This window comes from Montipora capricornis, chromosome 12 (assembly GCF_036669925.1).
Source record: "Montipora capricornis isolate CH-2021 chromosome 12, ASM3666992v2, whole genome shotgun sequence".
NCBI lineage: Eukaryota > Metazoa > Cnidaria > Anthozoa > Scleractinia > Acroporidae > Montipora > Montipora capricornis.
The window spans coordinates 38,803,304-38,811,181 of record NC_090894.1 but is presented as its reverse complement, the minus strand read 5'-3'; positions in this window follow the sequence as shown (position 1 = coordinate 38,811,181).

The window sequence follows — 7,878 nt, the reverse complement described above, 5'->3', positions numbered from 1 at the left end:
TTTGTAGTTTTATTTTTGTACGTGATGTACCATGATTGTACTAAAAGCAATCTTACAATGTTATGTGAACTTCAATGCTGACTCGGGGATACTCGGAAAAAATTCGACTGCTCCTTTGCAGGAGGCAAACTTACGACCTCCCAATCTCACGTCCAAACTACGTCCGAACTACTGCAGCGTCTGAATCGGGAAGTCATAGGGAGTACTCGGATTTTTTCCGAGTATCCCCGAATGAACATCGAAAAACAAATCTCTCCATTTCGTGATGTGTCATGTTGGACAGTGTTATTTTTAATGTGTTCCACGCAACGACCTGCGGCTTCAGCGAAACACACCATTCCGTGTGAACGACCTAATAAACACCAGACGCGATACGCCTGAAAACGTGACCAAGAGAGGTTTAATCAACCTTGTAATTACATTCTTAATTCATCTCATACACTTGACGGTTACCGGTTTGCGGTTTTTATATTAATATTGGACTTTTTGGGCTAAAACGTCCGCATATTTGAATAGGAATGGTAAAGTTATTTTGATGTTCGCTCCTGGAAGTTTTCCACAATTTTAGATAGATTTACAAAATGTCCATCCGGAATTGCCTACAAGGAAGTCAGCGTTTTACTTTCTTTTGAATTTATTTAACTCTCATATTCACAGTGATGGGAAACCTTTGTGAATTATGATATATAAATAAATTGATTTGGGGCAAATTGTGTTTGCGAATTGTGTATCGGGACATGCCTTTACCGAAACAGATTGGCCCATTACGGAGCGCTTTTGCCTCAGGGTAGAGTTGGTCCGGGGGGGGGGGGGGGGGGGGACACCCATATAAAAAGGGGAGGGATGCTCGAAGGAAATTTTAAATTAAATCCCTAAAGTACAAGTAGACCAATGTGGGCGTGGCCCAGGCTTTTATTTTATGTTTTTTTCTGACCCCTAAAAAAGACCATATTACAAGACAAAGAAATAAAAAATACAGTGACTTTTAATGATGGCAAAGACATTATCATCACACTTTTATATTTCTTCGCATGCAACCCTAAAGGAGACCTTCACGGCTACATATGATTGCGTTTTTTTGGCAGAACGTATGATAATTACTGATTTACGTAGTAACAAGACTCGGATCATCTAGCAGTTCATACCAAAGGGCTTATAAATCTGATGTAAAACCACGAGCAAATAAAGTTGATCTAATACCGACCGTTTTCTAAACGACCTAAGAATGTTCCAAGAGAATAAACTAACTGGCATATCGCCGATATTTTTAACTGTATTTAAAATACATCATGTTGCCTTTTTTCAGTTTAATAAATTTATTTATTTTCATAAAGTAAAGGTAAAGCAACCATATTTAACGTCGATAACTCGTAACAGTAATTCAACTGACAAACCTGAGGTCGACGGTGCGCTCATTTTACTTCCCCCTCTCCATCAGTGCTTCGTTTTACGGGTATTTAAAGCTATTTAAGCTACACAGAACGGAAAGAAGTCGAAACAAGGATGTGAGATCTGGGAATCGAACTCAGGACCTCTTGCACCAAGGTCGCGCACTAACCGACTGTGCCATCCTCGCTCCTGTGAACAACTAATTTACAACACATATCGATTATTTACATTTTTCTCGTTTTGAAAACATTTCTTAAATGATGATTGTTCAGAGCTTTTTGTTATGATTGAGCCTTCGGATTGTTTTGCCCATCCTTGCTTCCAACCGCGGGCTTTTTGTCTCTGAACAGCTTCCTCTCCCGTTTTTTTACCGGCTAACTTTTGTGGAAACTAGCTTAAATCTTGTAAACATATCTCGAAATAAAACGAGAAAATTAGGATTATGTACAATTTTCTCTTTTACTAAACATTACATACAACAAATCTGTCAGTAATTATTCAAAGCACGTGTTAAGAGTGAGCTTCGACATATTGTTCGTGATTCATCTTGATAAACTTTCTTTGTCCTTGTTTTCAGGTTTCTGTCAGGAAAGTAGCCCTCTCATGTCGTCAATCTTACACAAAATTTCGCTTCCCATCGTCTTTCATTGTCCTCAAATATTAAACAAATTCAAGATATAATTCCACGCCTGTTATTATATGGAATGTCACAAACGACTGAATTAGTTTGCATTATCTACATCCAAAGCGGTATGCTTGCAACCAGAATTTGTCATTCTCACTCGTATCCAGCGGCCGGGAGAAATGAGAAGCTCGCCCAGCAAATGTTTGTTGGTTTGCTTTTTTCTTTTCCGCATTGCGATGGGATTGTTGTGACTTTATGCAACAACGCCCTCTTGTGTTAATTCCTTTTCTTTTATCTGCAGCCTTGTATTGCTTTGTTTTGGAGAAAAGAAATAGAAAGCATCCTGCAACGATGTAAATAACGGACAAAGGAGGTCCATTTCCATTCATGTTATCACTGGATTTAAGTGCCGTCGTGATTCTTGTCTCGCGTGAAGGCTTTAGTAAACAACTTGAGTGACTTGCACAGTCGAACGAAACCACGGCCCCGTGTTTTTCGCTAAGGGATCACAACTCGGGAGTGAGCGAGGTTCAAAATCCTATGGCTCTTTGGTTGTGTTGGAGCTCGTTTATATTGTCACGTTTCAGTCTTCATTCAGTCAGATTTAAGATGAATGCAGATCAAGATGTTTGTATTCCTGGGATGATTTGTATTGACATGTGACCATATTTAATTGTCACGTCTCGTCAAGTAAATGGATCAACGGTGGCTGCTGGCCAACTCTTGATATCCATGAAAACTGGATGAATATTTGTCTGCTTCACCACTTCCGGTCACGAACAAAGCTGACGCCAAAACAATGAAAAATTGAAAGCCAGTCGAAACGAAAAGTGTCCTAAAGGGAGGCATGTTTAATCTTTGGGAGAAGTTTTCTTTTTGGCCAGACCGTAAATCATGTTTGATTGTACTGTGTAAGATTTAAACACCTTCAAACTTCGATGAAATCCCGGATGAAATGTTAAAAACGTTTGTTCTACTGTCTCTACTGTCTTGCCAAAAAATATGTGATTAACTAATAGCAACGGTCTCGTGTTACGACAACTCGAAAGACGTGTTTGACGCTGGCGAGCATGTCTTCCGACTTTCCTAATGGCTTTTGTTCTGGAGTTGGCACTCAAGGGTGTTTTGATATAGAAAACATATTTGAACTGCATGCGGAAATAGAAAAACGTGAGAGATCAAGGCAAAAGTTATACCAAGAAACCCGGGAAGAAAGAATGATTATCGCATTAACAAAGTGTGAAACTTTATCGTTTGGACTACAATTGTAGTTGTGGACTCTTTTTGAGTGACTGTGAAATTATATTCTATACCTGATGAGAGGTTTCTAAACACTGAGTATCAATATGCTCAATATCATTAGAACAATATCATTGGACCCCCCGACGGGAATTAAAAGAGCCCTTTCTCGCATGTTACGATACTCGGTGCCTTATATTCAGTAAAACAACGCTTCAATAGGGTGTTTACATCGTTTTTCAGGTAAACAATACTAATAGTGCTAACCAAGTGCTAGATTATTTAATTCAGAATGGGCTCAAAGTGTCATTGTTGTCAGTTCATTGTTAAGTTTCGCTGCCAAGAACTTGACATGCTGCTTACAGTTTTATGTTAAGCTTGAAAGGCGATTCAGACGACCCGAATCGAGTGCACAAATCGTTGCTGACCTCACGGGGCAGTTTCCTATTTCTGTCTTTAATATTTGATTCTGTTTTTTACCGTTCCTAGGCCTCGAAAATCTCTTCCTGTCTGACATTTTACAAAATCATATGTAGAACTAGCATAGCAATAGTTAACCCTGCAGCTGCGAGGAAAAGAGCGGGACTGGAAAAAGTATGAGAAGAGATTAAATCACCGAGAAAATACGGGAATCAGAGAAAAGGAAAGACAAAAATACTAAACAGAATAAAAAACGATTTCAAGAAAGAAGGAAAAAACCGACAAGAAGGGAAAGGCGTCACGCCATGGATATGCTCCGGAAAGAGTCGGCGGGGATCATGTTACAGTGGGAACTAGTGAGGACGAGCTCCACCCCAACTACAACAGAAATCGTAGAAAAACGTAGACAGGTGTGTCATTTTTGTCTCGTGCTTCATCATGTCGTGTTAAACGCCCTGGCAGAATTCCCCGTCGCATAGAGAGCTCTAGCCTTCACCATGTGGGTAGCCTGCGAACGCAGACGTATTTCCGGCCAACAATTCGCAAACCTTGAGAGATATTCAAAGTTTTTGAGACCTTGAGTTGTCCCAATTACCAATCGGGATCTTCTGTCATGTGCATCAGCTGGTTGGCGAGCACGATCAGAGCGTGAAAAAGCGTTGAACAGCTTTACGCAGAAGACATGCCCTGAATTTGGATGTTGTCCTTTCAACGATTGGCGGGTAGATTTGGCTAGCAACTCGTTACGAGACGTGGTTTTCGTTTTGCAGCAGGATGTTGAAGCAAGGGCGTATACGTGAAAGGCAGAAGAGAAAAGAAGAGAAACAAAACCTGGTCGCAACAGTTATACGAACATGTTGGGCCTCTCGATGAGGCGGAGGAGAGACAACGTCATTAGCACCAAAAGACACCACACCTGCAAGAGTACGGTGTTGGAGTCATCAAAGGGAAAACATGTTCAGAGTAGCAGCCACACGACGTCTGTGCGAGGTCACCCTCAACGGTAGAGTCCATCGAACAAAGCGTACTCGATCGAACCAAGACGGAAAAAACAAAAAAAAAAGGACCTGACACAAGTCACTCCACACAAGTTTCGTGTCATTCAAGTGGTATCTCTGTAGACGTCCCATTTCTTTGTAGATAGCAGCCTATCATTCTGCTTTATCTCTGCCTTCACCCAAAGACCCATCGGCCGTCGTCCTCCGTTGCTTCAGGGCCAACTTCTTTATTGCAATAACCGCTGACCTTTCAGTCACAGACTTCATCTGTGAAACCAAGAACTTTGACCGGCTGTAGGTTCGGCCTCATAGCAAGACCCTCTCGATTTGGTCCATGGAGTATGAGGTAAGGGCAGGAGCCCAGGTAAGGGTCATTCAAGGTACAGGAAGTATAAAAAAGCGATCCCTCGCGTCTTTTGAGGGGGCAGGGATGGCGCAGTGGTGGGAGCACTCGCCTCCCCACCAATGCGGCCCAGGTTCGATTCCCAGACTCGGCGTCATATGTGGGTCGAGTTTATTGGTTCTCTATTCTGCACCGAGAGATTTTTCTCCGGGTACTCCGGTTTTCCCCTCTCCTCAAAAACCAACATTTGACTTGATTTGCGTTAATTGTTAATTTCAGTTTACAATGTCCCTAATTAGTGCTGCAGCACTAGAACGACTAGACGCTTAATTGAAATTCCTTTCCTTTCCTTATTCCTTAACTCGGACCACAACAGAACAAGACGAAGACAGGCACCAGGCTGCAGCCGCCGAGTGGTAGTATATTCATAAATGACAACTTGCTGTTGGCAATGACACCACCACATGCAACATTTTGAATTTCATGACGACCCCATCGTCCATCAACAAAGGGCCAGACTTGACGTCCAGTTGTTTGTGTCCCCACTAAGTGGAAGCCTTCCTTCCCAGACAACACTTGGCCGACACCGTGGTTCAAGGACACTGCGATACCCAGGATGATCTGATGGGTACCGAAGGCATCGACGACCAGGACTAGGTTAACCTGTCACTAGCCTCTAATCGTTTGTCAAATGCCTACCACAGATTGGGACTCACGGCCAAAGCATGGCGCTCCAACAAGCAACACGCGGAGCAACTGACCAGGAATCTGATGAAGATGCTCAATTCCAACATACACTTCCAGACTCGTTCAACTTGTTGTTCAACCACATGCCCCGGGAGGCACTGGGAAAAGAATTGTTGCCGCTGGACAATCAGTTATCCACGTATCTACGATAGATGAAGCATGCAGTTCGTGGTCCAGATTCCCAAGGACGATGAGCAGCTGGACTGTTCGCAGCATCCATCCATAAGCCATCAACGACCCCCAATCTGTGACTTGGCCTTCACACCAGCCTCTACGACTACATGGTTAGCCGGCCTTCTAATTGCTTGCACGAGCCCGTTACGTCATAGATAATGGATGTCAAAATGTGGTGATAACATCAGTGACACACTCTCCTCTATCCCTCCTTACTGCGCTGTGTTTTTTCTTACAAATTTTGACAGCATCCATGATCCCTTCCTGAATAGGTGCACGCCAACATGGAGTCTCTTTGTGAAATGTAACAAGCTAGAAACCACAAGGCTTACTACCTAAGAGGCAGCTTTAACCCCTTCATTCCCAAGATCGAAACGTTCATTCTTCTAACTAGTACCTTAGACTTCTTTGTCAGAAAGTCATGATAATAACATTGATTCTCAATATCTGTCTGTCTGACTGACATTTCATTGAATTGTGACGAGAATTTACATGCTGGTCACTCCAGGGAGTCCTCGTTTTAGACCGATCGGCGAAATGGTTGGTATAATGTTTAATTTAAAGGTTTTGACCTCTATTCGAGTGGTATGCCTGACTGTGCGCAGGCTAAACACTGCTGTAATTACTGCAGCAGGAAATTGTCTCAAAGAAGGAAATATGTGGTGAGATAAACAACAACAATGTTCATTTGACATGGTGTACTCGCAAAGTTTTTCTACGTACTACGCAGCAAGATGAAAAACCCTTTTTTATTGGAGGCATATGTAATTTTCGTATTTCAATGATGAAAGATGTGGAGTTCAACCGACTCTAAAATCTTGTGTTGATGTAGTAAGTCAGTAAGGTCTCTCCAAATCCCTTGCAAGCTCTTCTAGTCTATTATTGGCTTGTACAGTCAACTTGTGTTTTGCTCCTAATTGTGATCTGTAAGCTAACAAGGGAAAACAGTTACTGGAGTCAGAAGCAAACCCAAAGACAATAAAGTCAAGAATTAACTAGTTATATTACCAGGGCATGTTCTGAAACCAAACACGCTTACCAACTCATTATCATCTTATGCACGAAAGGCTTAAAAATCATGGAAACGAAAATCGGAGAATTGTTCAAACAAGGAGCAATGCATAATTTAAGTGTCAGTTAAGGTGGCTCCCTAGAGTATTTGCGGATACCTTCACTACAGGGCACGAGTTGCAAACGGAAACCTAATTAATTTCTCTCAAAGTTTTCCCTGTAGAGACCTGCCAATAAGGGTACCGATATAATAAGGCTTATGTTTTGGGTGTCAATTTTTGGATTATGGCCGTTAACATGGCAACATCACATCTTATGACTGGCAGATATATTCCTATTTTTGACCTAAATTCCAATATTTATACTTCCCTTCGGTGATTTTTTTTTTATTCTTTGCCATATTATGGAAATATTATTGCCTGACATTTTGAAGTGCTAAAAAGTCAAGGTCGTTCAGACGGTTTTCCCAATATTCTGTAATTTGTCATTTTTCTAAATATATTCGATTAGCTCTGACATATTTTAACAAATATCGGGTAGATAGGAACTGCACGTGGTTAGAACTGAGCCCATTTTCAAAAACATTTACTGAAGAGAACGCGAGAAAATTTGAAGTTAAGTTTACAGATTTGGTAACACAGACGTCACAAAAATCAGAAAAACACGCTCAATTCAGGCCACATTAATGTCGAGCTAGCGCGCGGCCCTAAAACTCTAGGGTGCCTCCTTAATGCCACAGTTATTCAAATGTCAGTTGGATCGCAAAATTTGAAGAATGGAAGAACAAAGTGAATTAATTTCTGGCCCTTGAAATGCAAAAATAAGCATTTGGCAAAAAAACTAAAGTTTGCGATCACAGTTGACTGACAATGTCATGACCATGTTTCAATTTCACCAACCTTGAGCTGTTCTAAATATAATGGGGTATGCCT